This window comes from Notamacropus eugenii, chromosome 1 (genome assembly GCF_028372415.1).
Source record: "Notamacropus eugenii isolate mMacEug1 chromosome 1, mMacEug1.pri_v2, whole genome shotgun sequence".
Taxonomy (NCBI): domain Eukaryota; kingdom Metazoa; phylum Chordata; class Mammalia; order Diprotodontia; family Macropodidae; genus Notamacropus; species Notamacropus eugenii.
Genome location: NC_092872.1, coordinates 207,082,357 through 207,097,375, shown reverse-complemented (window position 1 = coordinate 207,097,375; position 15,019 = coordinate 207,082,357). Strand labels below are relative to the sequence as shown.

General features: G+C 37.5%; 1 pseudogene; it reads right to left on the bottom strand.

Annotated features, from left to right (window-relative positions):
- Window positions 1–6,645: 6,645 nt before the first annotated feature.
- Window positions 6,646–13,570, bottom strand: LOC140511288 (heat shock cognate 71 kDa protein-like; annotated as a pseudogene).
- Between the last annotated feature and the right edge of the window lie 1,449 nt (window positions 13,571–15,019).

Sequence of the window (15,019 nt, the reverse complement as noted above, 5' to 3'; positions counted from 1 at the left end):
ATAGGTGATTAATAAATGCTTGTTGATTGATTGCTTAATACACAGGCACTACATATAGGCAGTGAATTGGGTCCAGAATTACATAGGAGAAAGAGAGTAGACTGGATTGCCTCTTATTAATTGTACAATACTTCCATTCACAGGATGTTAGCTAAATGGTGAAGGGATAGAATGCTAGGCCTGGAGTTAGAAAAACAAGTTCAAATTCAACCTCAGACCCTTACTGTGAGACTTTAGTTAAGCTAACTTCTGCCTGCCTTAGTTTCCTCAGTTCTAAAATAGAGATAATAATAACACCTACCTGCCAATGTGAGGTGTAGTGTGTTCAGGGAAGACTAGTACTTCTGGTATGATGGCTTCAGAGCCTTTTTCAGAGCTGCTTTCTACCTCTTCCACCCAACTCTCATCTGTGGTTCCAAGAAGATGTAGCATGCTCAGTGATCACACCCCAGAAACCATTTCAGCAGATAGGCTAAACCAGTGTAAGGGTAACCAACTCATACCCATTGGTGAGTTAGGGGGGTATCTACCCCAAGCATGTGAAGACTTGCCCTGGTAGAATGAGTGGATAAGAACAACTTGTTCCAACGGCTATGAAGGCAGCTGAAGCAATTTCTGTGCAGTAGAGCTTGGTTAGACATCGAAGACTCCAAGGTCATCCACTGCATCTTGAGCCATCACCAACCATCTTGATTCTCTCCTGCCACTGGACTGTGATGGTTCTTGAGGAGCCTCACTCTGACACCAGCCAGTGTTGTTGGGAGGATAGAATTAGATAATATATGTAAATCACTCAGCACAGTACCTGGCACATAATTGGCACTTAATGCATACTTGTTCCCTTTCCCTTTCACAAGATAATCCATGACAAAAATGCCCATCTTAACACCAATAATCTTTCAGAGAAGCAATAATGCCATGCATGATTGAGAACCACAGGCTCTGAGTAATCAAAATTAGCAGTCACCCAGAAAGCAATGGAAAAATGCTTGGTGGGGAGAAGTATACTACAATAAGCTATAAAATGAGGTATAATGATATCACCCAGACAACATATAAATCCTACAGCAGCTGATCATAGGGAAATATCTTGAATGGAGAAATGGTTCTTGTGAGATTTTAAAACACCTCAAAGATCTATAATGTACCATGTAGGACTTCTTAATTAGAATTGATAGGAGGAAAATAGATAAAAATTAAATAAGATGAGAATCAAGTCCCAATTATGATCTGTGCTATTGGAAGGAGAATTCATATTGATGAAATCATGGGTTCACTACATTATAGGATAAATGCCATCAGAGATGGATGAATAGAATGATATCATTTTTCTGATGATGATGAAAATTCTTTAGGTCAGACTGATCTGAAGATATTTTGTAAGGTATTTTCATCTCATCTGGACTTTGAAGAGTACATGGAACTGTTTTTCATATGATATTTATTTGTTACATGGGAGGGCTTCCATGGGGAAGAGGTGAATTAATGAATGATAATAGAGATATTTAAAAAAGAAAGAAAAGAGAATTCATAGAATATAAAAAAACATCATCAGGAAGCTCATTATTGGGAAAACTTCATCAAGAGTCAATCAGCCTTGGCACTCTCTGCCCCTCTAATTGGAAGGTAACACCATGAATTCCAAAACCTACATTTAAGGAGGGAGCTCAGCTCAGACATCTCATTTCCTTCCCGGTTATACTACTTCAGGACATCTCTGAATTCTCCACTATACCCATGAGTCAGGGTTCTCTCTCACACTCTTTTCTGTTTCTTTTTATGTGTTGTCTTCCTCCATTAGATAGTAAGCTCCTTGAAGGCAGAAGCTGTCTTTTTTTTAATTTTCCCCCTAGCACTTAGCACAGTGCAAGCATGTAGTTGACACTTAATAAATGTTTCTTAACCACTAAAAATGTTTAATAGCAAAAGAGAACCAAAAAAAGTTCAGATGGGCACATAAACATCAATTTTATTACTACCTTATTAAATATAATAGAGTTTAAAGCAATCTACATAACAAAAGTTCATTGTTTCATGTACAATGGTCTTTTTCTATATTGCAATCTTATCCATGATTGTAAAATTCATTAAAAAAGTTTCTTTTCCTAAGTGGGTAGAATTTCAACAGGAAAAGATTGTAAGCAGGGGGAAAGGAAAGATGGGGAAGAGAAAAAAATGCAAGATATGTTCTGTTAGTGGCAACAGTACAGTAGGACTATAGTATTGCATACATACAACAACCAAATTTTAGAGGTGGAAAGGACTTTAGATGATGTTTTGTAGAGAAATTGCGAGCGATATTGGTTGCAATAATATTGCAACTCTCTCTGTCAAGACTGCATTGAGCACCTGGCTAAGGAGTTAGAATTTATTCAGTTAGATTTTATTCAATAAGCAATGGGGACTCATTAAAAGATTTTTGAGATCAGAAGGACCTGATCAGGTTTGTGTTTGGAGAAACTGAACAGGGACTGCTGCTATCGCTAGTAACCAAAGACTTCTACTGAATTTTTTTTATGACTTGCTGAATTAGAGAGGGGAGAGTTTGGAGGTAAGGGAGACCAGTTAGGAGCCATGGCTATCTTGAAGGATAGAAATAACAAGGGGTTTAACAAGAAGAATAATGTCATAAACAGCCAAATTAGGAATATTTTTCTCCTGGCAAAGACAATTTCAAGGTGGGAAGATTGTGGTGTAAAACCATCCTAATCTCACATAATCAGGAGAGGGATAAGTCCCACTCTCACCTAGTTGAGAATTTGGGGGAAGGCAGACTTTTTAAGAGGTACAACACTGTTATGGAATTCTGGTAGAAAATGGAGGAAGGAGGACTTCTTGTACCATACAATAAGGAAGTTTGGGTGATGGGGGTCACTCTAGGTAAAAAACAAAACTGTTCTTCATTCATTCAGGCTCAAAATTTTTAATTTTTCTCTCTCCCTTGTGACATATATAAAATCTGTCACTTAGTTCCATCAATTCTTTGTGTTTCTTGGACTGATCAAATCCCTTTCCATTCCTACTGGCATATATTATATCAGTTTGTCTCATCTCATGTAATGCCCTTCAGTAAGTCTCTCTCTTTTCTTTCTCACTTAGAATTTATTCTACATACTGTTGCCAAATTAGTCTTCCTGAAATGTGACTTTCATCATAACAATTTCCTACTCAAAAACCTTCCCTAGCTCCCAGACACCTAAAAACAAAATCTAAACTCTTTGTCCTTGTATTTAAGTTATTCACAATCTGATCATCACTTAGCTTTCAAACATTATCATCCAGTATTCTGTAACATAAATTCTCTGTTCCAACTAGACTGTCATACCCACTGTCTCCGAAATGCCATACATTCTGTCCTCTTTGCATTTCTCATCTACTTCAGTTTTATTCATCTTTCAAGGAACAGATAATGTTTGATCTCCTCCCTGAAACCTTCACTGAGAACTCTCTCCCATTCTGACTTTTTTCCTTCCCTAACTCCTCAAGCACTTATTGTCCATATGGAACACATAATGCTTCTCAATGGTTATTTCCTTATTCTTTTCTTTTTTATATGTGTGTTTTACAATTAGATTTTAAGATTTTTGAGATTAAGAACCATTTATCACATAAAGGAAGTCAGTAACTGAAGTGAATTTAAGCCTTTCCTCAAAATACTTTAGTTCAGAAACATAAACAAAAACATTGTCAATGTTCTATTACAGAATCTCTGAATACCACATTTGGGCACAATTACACAAGGACCTTATTCAACGACTCTCTGATTATTAATACACATCATGGCATATAACAGAGAGACATATGCTCATCAAAAGTGTTCATCAGTGTCTTGGAACAAACCCAACATAGAGTCCAAATGGAATATGGATTTCCTATAGATGGGAGCTGCTCCAGATGCTCCTTTTTGCCAATGACATTGTACTGATTACATCAAACCCTGGAACATTTCAGAGCCTCCTAAATAAGATCCATAATCACTCAAAAGAGTTGAGATTCATCACCTCAAGAAGAATCTCAATGAATGAACGATGTCTACTGTCCTGGCTATGATATGTAGTTTGATGGACAACTTATATAGAACTTAGCCATCAGTGGATGAGTATTGTAGAATCATTACAAATGGCTAGTGAACTGCACTTTTCACTGAATAGAAATGAATTGGTTGTATTTGAGAAATTGCATTGTTTATGACCCCATGCTTCTCCCTAAAAAAGGAATTCTTTTAAACACCAATGTTCTTTGAGTGATGTTTTATGATTTTTTTTATGAATCATGGAAACTTATAGTCTCTCAAAATTGAATCAAGAATTATTCAAGGGTTACTGACAAAACCAGGGGTGGAGAACCTGGGGCTGTGAGGCCACATGTGACCCTCTAGGTCCTCAAATGTGGCCCTTTGACTGAATCCAAACTTTACAGAACAAATCCCCTTAATAAAAGAATTTGTCCTGTGAAACTTGGACTCAGTCAAATGGCTGCACTCAAGAACCTAGAAGGTCACATGTGGCCTTGAGGCTGAATAACCCTGAACAAAACTCATGGTGTAACACATTAGAAACAAGGAATTGTGCAAGGGGAGTGATTTAAAGGGTGTAATAAAGAAATTTGTGATTGAAAAAAATAAAATGAGCTGGTCACATGGTAAGAGTGAGGTACAACTGATGTGCTTTGCTGGTATCTTTTCAATACCAACAGAAAATAAGCAAGTACACTAGCACATTGGGAAGATCTCCTATCATAAACTTTTGAGAGAGCATGAGTGAAAGTCATGTAGGACAGACGTAAGAGCACTGGAGTTGGAATTAAAAAACTGTGGGTTCAAATACTACCTCTTCCAATTGCTAGTGAGTAAGCTATTTACTTTTAGTCTAAATTTTTCAAGTGAAAGAAAAATGCTTTGATAGCCTGGGAGTGGTTGTATAAATGTGTTTTGTTATCATTAAGTAGCCATGATTTCAATATCTACCCAAAAATGGTCTGTTATCTTATCCATGTGAATATTCCCTCTATTTACATAAATAACAGTCCCTCTATACCTTACATTGATAAATAGGTAGAGCATTTCAGTATTTGCTACATGTACCAGGCACAGTGATAAGTACTGGGGATATAAATGCTTACATTCTAGTAAAGCATGAAAACACAGAAAAGAAAGGGGGTTTACATCGAAGCAGTAGCTTGGAGCTGGTGGCTCCAGGAAGTGAGGTAGACATCTGGCTTTGGCCAATATAAGGATAAAGCTCACCTAGCAGAGTCCAGGACTACAGGGCAGAGTCCAAGCTTCCTTTGAGGAGCAGGTGAGGATGAGGACCAGAGTGAAAGCATTACAGTTTGGGGTTAGTTATAGAACTAGGTTTCCTCTATCTATTTATCTCTCTGTGTCTCTATCTTTCATTTCATGTCTCTATCTAAGTTTTGTCTCTCTCTGTGTTCTCATCTGTCTCTGTCTCTGAGAAATCACTTTGTATACTGTAAGTACTCAACAAAATATTTGCTGATTTAATGAGACCATGATTAAAAGAGGGATATCAATCTGTCAATTTGAACAAAGAAGGGGAATAAAAGTTTTCTTTCTTTGGAAGCATTCAGACACTGGAGCAATATTAAGTGGCTAAACTGAGTTATTTAAGAAAATATTTTCCTCTGTACTGTCCTGATAATTGCATATGTAGTCATAGGAAGAGACAATCCTTGGGCTCATTATGTCTCACTGACAATCCTCCTTTCTGGCTCTTCAGGGTGCAAATGCTAGTTTTCTAGATCTATAGAAGGGATAACATTTTCCCTCCACTCTCCCTATGTGTATATGTGTAATATTGCAGGTGGGAAAGAGGGGGAGTATGTGGGGGAGATGAATTCTCCTATTTCAGAGGACTTCCCTCTGTGCTTTTATTCAACCAGGCTTCTGACTCATAAGTTAGAGAATTCAACTGAATTATTTAATGTAAAAACTTGTCTTCTTGATTTTAATAATTATTTTTAAGAACAGATGATTTTTCTTGCAAGATTAGCTAACTGAAAGGGAAAGGGTTGGCTCACACATCCTTGGTGTTGTGCTGATAATAAGGATGTGAGAACATTTTTAACCATTTCCAAGTTATCTATGTGTAAGCAGAGGGTAAGTATTTTTCCAAATTAATTTAGAGTGTTTTTCTTGACAATGAAGAATTCTATTTTATGTGCTTGGTTTCATTTGGGGATGGTGATAAATTTCTAATTCTCATGTCTACAATGGCATAAAACTGTGATTGCTTTTACAGATTCAGAAGCTGGTGTCTCCCAAGTGCCCAGCCTACTCCCTGATAGTAAATTAGAAAGAAAAATATATATGGGCACTAAACTTTCTTATTCTGGCATCTTTTCCATAAAATAACTGTTGAAGGGCACTGCACCTTTAGGGAACTGTAAGTTCTTTTTTTTATGATGCCGATTTTAAATGGGTTTTATTCTCCAGGACAAGAGCTTCATTTCCACTTGTTTACAGTACTGATAAAGTACAATGTTGTTCACTTCTCTCCCTCTGCACGCATTCAAGTGTTCAAAACACCCCAATTTACACAGTCCTTAAATGGTACTTTTAAACTGTTACTGTCTTGGAGCCTAGTTTTTGGAAAGCTGTGTGGAATACTTTTTCTTCTGATGTGTTTAGTCAATCTCTTCAATAATGCGTCTGGGAAAAGCACCTGCAGATGGGGCTGCTCCACCCCTGGGAGCCTCTCAGGCACACCTGCTTGCATGGCCCTCGCACTCCAGTATAGTTTAGGAATGGTGGGGTTGCAGACGTTCTCCATTTCTTTCTGCAGATGCTCAAATGCTTCCTTCTCAGTCTAGTTCTTATCCAGCCAATTGATTATTTCATTATGTTTGTCAAGGATCTTCTGTTTGTCTTCATCACCAGTTTTGCCTTGGAGTTTCTCATCTGCTACAGTAGCTATCTTGCTGAAAGTATAAGATTCAAGAGAATTCTTGAAAGACACCCTGTGTCTCTGTGTTGCCTCTTCATTCTTGTATTACTCAGCCTCTCAGACCATGTGCTCAATGTCTTTTTTGCTCAGATGAGCTTTGCCATTGGTGATGATCGTATCCTCCTTTCCTGTGCTCATATTAGTTGGAGGAGAAACATTGAGGATGCCATTTGCATCAGTGTCAAATATCACTTCAATCTGAGAAACAACCCTACAGGAAGGGGATCATTGTGAGCTCAAACTTGCCAAGTCAGTTGTTGTCATTTGTTATTGCTTTCTTGCCTTCATAAAACTGAATAAGACTACCAAGTTGGTTGTCCAAGTAGGTGGTAAAGGTCTGCATCTGCTTGGCATGGATAATGGGAATGAATTTGATCAGAAATTACATAACTCCACTAGCAGTGTCAATTCCAAGGGAAATAGGAATGATGTCCAACAACAGAAAATTCTGTACATTCTCAGATTTGCCTTCAGACAAGATGGCAGCCTGGACAGCTGCATCATAGGCAATAGTTTCATCAGGATTGATATTCCTGTGGAGCTCCTCACCACTGAAGAAGTCATGCAAAGGCTTTCGGATTTTGGAGATTCAAACGGAACCACCCATCAATCACAAATTCCTTTATGACACCCTTCAAACTGCTCCCCAGCCCCCTACACCACCCTGCCCCATGTAATTCCTTGTGTCTAATGTGTTTTACCATGAGTTTGGTCAGTATCCTTTGAATGATCCTTGAATCAATTCTGAGAGATTATAGGTTTCCATGATTCATAAAAAAGTCATAAAATATCACTCAAAGAATATTGATGTTTAAGAGTTCTTTTTTTTATGGAGAAGTATTAGATCATTAAAGAATGTTGGCAATTTCCCAAACATAATTCATTCCATTCTTTCTATTCAATGAAAGGTGCAGCTCACTAGCCATTTGCAATAATGTCATTAATCTGATTTATCTACCTCAGGATCTCTTACGCTAGCCTTTTCCATAGGGTCCAGTATGCCACAGAAGAAATCAGCATTCATACCTTGAAAACAGGCATGGATGGTAGAAGTTTAGAAGTCAATACCTTCATAGAGATAGTCTATCTCAATACTGGCCTGAGTACTAGAAGAGAGGGTGTGTTCTGCATATTCGCAAATGGTACACTGATGGTGAACATCCCTCTTGTTTTCATTGATATTTTTCTTGTGTTTTCATTTGAACTCAAAAATGAAATGGTTGATGATGCAGTTGTCAAAATCTTCCCTACCCAAGTGAATATTCCCAGCTGTAGACTTGATTTCAATGATGCTACTTCTAATGAAAGGGTGGAGACAACCAAAGTACCACCTCCAAGGTCAAAGTCCAACACATTTCTTTTGACTCCAACCATTTTGTCCAACTGATAAGTAATAGCAGTAGAAGTTGGCTCATTAATGTTTTGGAGCATTGAGACTAGCTATGGTTCCAGCATCTTTGGTGGCCTTGTTTTGGGAATCATTGAAGTGGGCCAACACATGAAAACAGCACCTGTGATAGTCTTCCCAAGGTAAGTTTCAGCAGTTCCTTTCATCTTGGTCAAGACCATGGAAGATACTTCTGGATAGAAACTTTGGTCTCCCCTTTTTACTCCACTTGGATTTTAGACCTGCCTGCATCATTCACTACCATCAAAGGCCAATGCTTCATGTCCGGCTATAAAAAAACATCATCAAATCTGCAGTCAATTAGATGTTGGCATCAAAGATTGCATTAGTAGAGCTAATTGCAACTTGATTCTTTGTAAATACATATGGACAAAACTCTTAAGGGATCTATGACAGTCCAGCCTTATGGGGTTGTCATACCAAACAGGGGCCTTGAGTCAGTATAGCCTTCTGTGGAATAATGAACACTTGATTAGAACTTGGAAGACGTGGGCTATTTCCCTGGCTCTTTCCTTATTTTTATGACCTTGGGGAAGCCATGTTATTTTCTCTGAGCCTCAGTTTCATTGGTTATAAAGTGAAGGACTTGGACAAAGCTCATTGAAGCTCTGAGAATTCTATAATTCTATGTTCATCACTGTTGTGATTGTCCAATCTTCTTATTTTTCAAATAAAAAAACCTGAGACCTTGGGAAGGGAAATAACTTGTTCAAGGTCACTTGAGAATTTTTTTTATTCCTTAGTTTGTGTGACTGAAACATAAGATATTTTAGTCTACCTACCATCATTAACAGAATTGGACATAAGGTTCAGAAAATGATGAAGTGAGAAGGATTTTTCAAAAAGGTGGACTTCTAAACCCATATCTTAAACTTAGATCACTGCCTGGTACAGTGATTTACTGAAAGGCACCCTTAATGACCTTTCATTCAGGAGAGAATGACTTTAACTTACATTCAAATCTTTCTTCTTTCTTTGCATTTATACTTCATGAGAAAAATGAGATGTACTTATGGCATGGCTTAACTTCAAGAATGAAGGACAAACAATGATGACATCTTGATAGAGTTGGTCTATGTAGGTAAGAGTAAAAGGAGTTACTGGAAGCTGTTGAGTTAGATTGTGGAGAAAGGAAGTACCCCTGAATTCAGTCACCATGCTGGTCTTTGTTTTTGCTTGTTACTATAGAGAAATTTTTCTTCTGGGGACCTGGAGCAGAGGTCAAGGAATTCATAACTCTTTTTCAACCACTGATTTCCTCCTGGTAGGCAGAAGCCTGAGCTCTCTACCTCTAACTGTGCCATCTCCAGGCAAAGTCACTGACCAGACCATTGATTATGAACTCAGAAGGAAAGAGTACATTTTCATCTATGTGATGTGAAATACACATAAAACTGGTGGTAAAAACATTTATAAGAAGTTTTGATGATATTAGCTGTAAATTTGATGATTTTGAAGTTTAAAATGATGGATCTTCTGGGTAAAAACAGAGATCCCAAGTTGGTTTATATATCGTAATGCCAAAATAGTGAAAGTGTTCTGTAGTCTATAAGATTCGTTATAGATGTAACATCTTATTAATATTAGAAGAAGTAAAAATCTTTATAAAAATAGATGGAATTCCTTGTTCTGATCCCTAAGCTCCAGGTCTATAGGAATGAGACCCCAAACTAGGTTAAAAATGTATGAATAATTATTTAGCTCATTAGTCTTTTTCCTGGAAGTAATTACTATGGGAAAATCTCCAAATAAAATTCATGCCTAAACTTCCGCATATAGAGGTAAGAAGATCCTCCATCAAAAATACTCAAGACAACAATTCAAATCCTGGGGATGACAGACTTTTTCCTTCCACCTCATATATGATATGTAAAATGTAAAAGACTCATGAGAATCAATATACAAATACAGATGACATAATAGGACTCATAATAGCCCATAAGTAATCAACACAGTTCTCCTCCCTTTCTGTTGAGTCTTCTTTCCCCCCAAGGTCCTAAAATTCACCACACTAATAGCACTGCTCGGGGGTTATTGTTGTTATGTTTGTCCTTTGTTTTCGAAGAGGACCGTGACATCAGAGAAATGATGACACGGCCTGCACTTGACTTTGTTTTGAGTGAGGGAGGGCTGTGAAGGTCACCAGCCTCACTTTCTTCTCCTGAGCCTTCTGGATCTAGTGACCAGACATTCATCAGGATGACTGGAGACTCTGGGGTACCTATAACCTTCTGAAGGAGCTGAACTTGTGGTTGCTAACTCAGAAAGACTCCCCAGAGACCTCCACATTCAGGCTTATGGTTATTTGGAGGGTTTGAGCTTCTCCCAGAAGGAAAACACACTTAGGGTAACTTTCCTATCAACCCCCCACCACAGGAATAATCTACCATTATTAACAGACCTAGGTATAATTCCAGCTCTTTTGGTTTGTCTCTTGGACTAAGAAAAATTCATTTGTATGTCTCTGAGAAAAGGGAGGAAGAAAGGCACAGAGCAGTTAGAAATCTAGAGCACAAGAACTTTTTTCTTGTACCGAAACAAAACCATATGGTTCTGCTTCTCTTGGAGACAAGGAGACCTCACTACCCGCTGATCTCTTAGGATCATTTTTGGGAAGAAAGTGGAAAAGAGAAGGAAATTTTGTGCTCCCAGAAAATTCTCCTTTATTAAAAAAAACATGATTCTTCCTTATAGAACCTATCCTACTAAGAGTTCAAGCAGGAAAATTCATCTTGGAGGCATCCCTCATCAATTGACTTAATTAGGAGCTGTTTTTAGTCTACTCTTTCTATGGGGCAATGCATTCAAAAATCCCAAGCTAAAATGACTGCTCTATAAAGTCATACAACTGATCAGGGAACTTGACTTATTGATCTTTTACATGAAGACGATAATGAAAAAGGAACAGAGAAGGACTAACTAATGCTACTGTTATTAATAAACTTTATCATATACAAGTGAGTGTGTTTGACTATAGAACATTGGATATAATTATCAAGATAATTGATAGGCCCCAAACTAGATTAAAACAACTTTCTCCTCACTCTTACCTCCCATTTATTCATAATGTTGATTATATTCACTACTTCACTGGACCTGTGTAGACAGGACAAACAATCTTAGAGTTGCCCAGAAAAGACTGTGGAGAGCCAGTGACTCGGCAGATGGAAATAAAACTTTATAGGAAAGATCATTTATGTTCTATGAGTGACCACAAAAAAAGGAAAAAAAGAAAGTTCGTCTGGGCAAGTTAATCCCCAAGGACCTAAGGTTGACAATATCACTCTTGTTCTTTAGTCAACTGATATTAAACACTGAAGATCTATGAAGTGCAAGGCTAGTTGTTGGAAGACACCAAGAACTAAGATAGGTGGCACCGTGCATAGAGTATTGGGTCTGGGTCCAGAAGACCTGAATTCAAATCCATCCTCACATACATACTAGTTGTGTTACTCTGGGCAAAATACTTACCTTCTGTTTTTTCAACTGTCAAATGGGGCTAATAATAGCACTTACCTCCCAGGGTTGTTGTGAGGATCAAATGAGATAATATTAGTAAAGTGCTTAGTACAGTGCAATATAGTAGATATCTAACAAATACTTGTTTCCTTGCTGCCTACCTCCCTGCCTTCCTATAAGGCATAATCTTTATTCTCAGGAACTTAAAAACTTAGTGGGGAGAAGACCTACACGCCTAGACACCAACAGAAAAAAGGATTATAAAAGTGCTAAATGAGTAAGTAATCATGGGAAGAAATCACATGAGGAAGAAATCACTTCTGGTGGAGATAATCAGATCAGGCTTCTCAGAGGAGGTGGGATATGAGTTACATTTCAAAGGCCGGGCAGGGTTTGGGTAAGTAGAGGAGAGGAAAGATCGAGTTCTAAGCAGGGGCAAAAGCAATTTCAGAGGCTTGAAGACAGGAAACTTTAAGCCATGCTGGCATGCAGCTGACCAGGCATAAACAGCCCTCTGTGTGACATACGATTTAACGTGGAGGTATGAATAATCCATCATATTAGATTATTTGATATCTCTTCTAGAATATTCCAGTGAAGTGATTATAAATGTAATGTATAAAGAGAGGCAAGGAAAAAACGGCTCTTGGGAAAATATGCGATGGTATCTCATCCCCCATCTCCAGGCCCCACGAATTTCCTGTCATAGTCATTCAAGAAGCAGTTACTAAGCACCTATTATGTGCCAGCCAATGTACCAAGCCCTGGGGAATATAAAATGTGGCAAAGGCAGTCCCTGGCCTCAGGAAGCTTACAATCTAATGGTCTTCCATTTGTTTGTTTACTACGTGCTTGCTTCCCAAGTTGAATGGCTCTACTCCGATTTCACGTCCTAACGAGCTCTATTTCACTCATTCCTTATAACTCTTTATTCTTTGTTTCATGCCATCTGAGATTTGACACATAGATGTTTCATGTGTTTAGGTTCTCTTACCATTGTGTAGCTCTTTATTGTCAGAAAACACTTTCCTTGCACTCTCATTTAATCCTTATAACAATTTTATCCATAGTCCAAATATAATATCTTGTTTTTAATAGATGAAGAGACTGAGGCTCTGAGAAGTCTAGTAACATATCCAAGGTCATACTACAAGCAAATGGGAAGACTTGGGGCTTAACCTCAGGTCTTCTGACTCTACTTCCAGGTTACTTTCTCCTTTATGGAATTCTGATTTGTGAATTGTTGCTAAGAACTTGTAAAGAAATCTATTCCTAAAGTACTCTAGTTCAAATGATTTCCTATAGAAAATAAGAGAGAATTGTGGATGAATCCAGTTCCTTTTGGTGCTGTCTTCTCACATTAGATTATAAGCTTCTTGAGTCCAGGCATGGTCTTTTTCTTATTTGTAACCCCAGTATTTAGCACAGTGCCTGGAACATAGTAATAATAATATTATTATAAAATTTATTTATTAATATTATTAATATTTAATAAATGTTAATTTAATTGAATTTAATTGAATCTCAATTCAGAATATCTGATTCTAGGTTTATTGTACTGGATGAAGAAAGAGAAACATGGATCCAAATGAATCTCATTCTCAGAGAATGTTAGTGCTCCTGTTAATAGATTTCAGCAAGCTGAATTATACTAATAAAGAGCAAACTTTTAACAGATGCTAATGATTCATACTATTATTTTAGACGATGATTTAACTTGATTTACCGTTTTCCACATGATGCGATAAAATTGTGACTTACCAATTTACATAGTAAATAGAGAACAAAACTTTTTCCCCCAGCTGAGAAAGGACGATTTCAATTAGCTAGTGAGAAAGAACAACAGATAAATGCAATGGGGCTCCTTTTCAGGAATCTGATCCTGATCAGCCCTATATCCAAAAGGTCCTTCATAGCACCTGTTCTGCTGCCCTGCAGGGAGCAAAAGGGAACAGGTTTTCTGGCAGTGAAGTATTGACTGACTAAAAAGGTTCTTGGCTTGGGCACAGTTGACAATAGCTAAAAGATGTGACCTGATAACTGGTTCCAGGGGTTTAATGAAAGGCATGAGCAATCCAAAGTCAACAAAATTGGGCATAAGCCACAGGGAAATGGTGAATCACGGTAAATTAGCAGTTTAAAAAGCTGTTGCTCAGCTTCTCTCAGTACTGTACTGTGAACATATTTTGACTTCTTCAGATATAGGTATTTTTGCAACCTCATTTGCACCTTAGTAAATGGCCTTCATGAGTTATCATAATTCACTGTGGAAGTAAAAGGCAAAAATGCCTTGAATTGATACTTTAGACTTTATAAATGCCTCTGTTTGTCCCATACTTTCCAGTAGAATGTAAGATCCTTGAAAGCAGAGACCATTTCTTTTTTATCTCAGTATTTCTAAGATTTAGCAAAGTACCTGGAACACAGGAGGCACTTAAACGATGATTGAACTGAATTCAATTTTGACCTCATTAGTTCTATGTAGTGCAGGTAAAAGCATCTTTATCTCCTTGCCAAAGATGGTAGGCACCTTCACTTGCATACAAAACATGGTGCTAATTTATCCATGAGGATAGTACAAGCTTTGACTGAGAAAGTTGTCAGAGTTGACTGAAATGCTCAATTCCTCCAGATTCAAGTTCAGAGAACTGGATTTGAAATCATAGGACCTAAATTCCATCACTGGTTCATAAGAAGAAGGAGAAGGAAGAAGAGAAAGAGGAGGAGGAGAAGAAGAAGGAGAAGGAGATTTATCTCTTTGCCCATTTGGGAATCACTGGAAAATTTTTAAAAAATCAAAGGGAATTCATGGTGGGGAGGAAGCCTATGATATGGAACTTTCCTAAAACACTCAGAAGAAGCTTCTAGACAAATATCATAGACTGGTATTCCATAGCTTTATAGTTATAAAATTATATATGGTATATGTTTATAATTATAGAAATTACATATGTAGTAATAAATACCATATTATAATTATAATATGATATGTCATAACTTTATAGTCATCATGACATTTTAGAGCTGGAAGAGATCTTTAATCCAAATCCCCTGTTTCACAGGAGAGAAAACTGAGTCTCAAAAATTCTAATTTAGTCCAACCATTCTGGAAAATAATTTGGAACTACATCTTAAAAGTCACTAAACCTTAATCCAGAAATATTATCACCCATCACAAAAGGCCAAA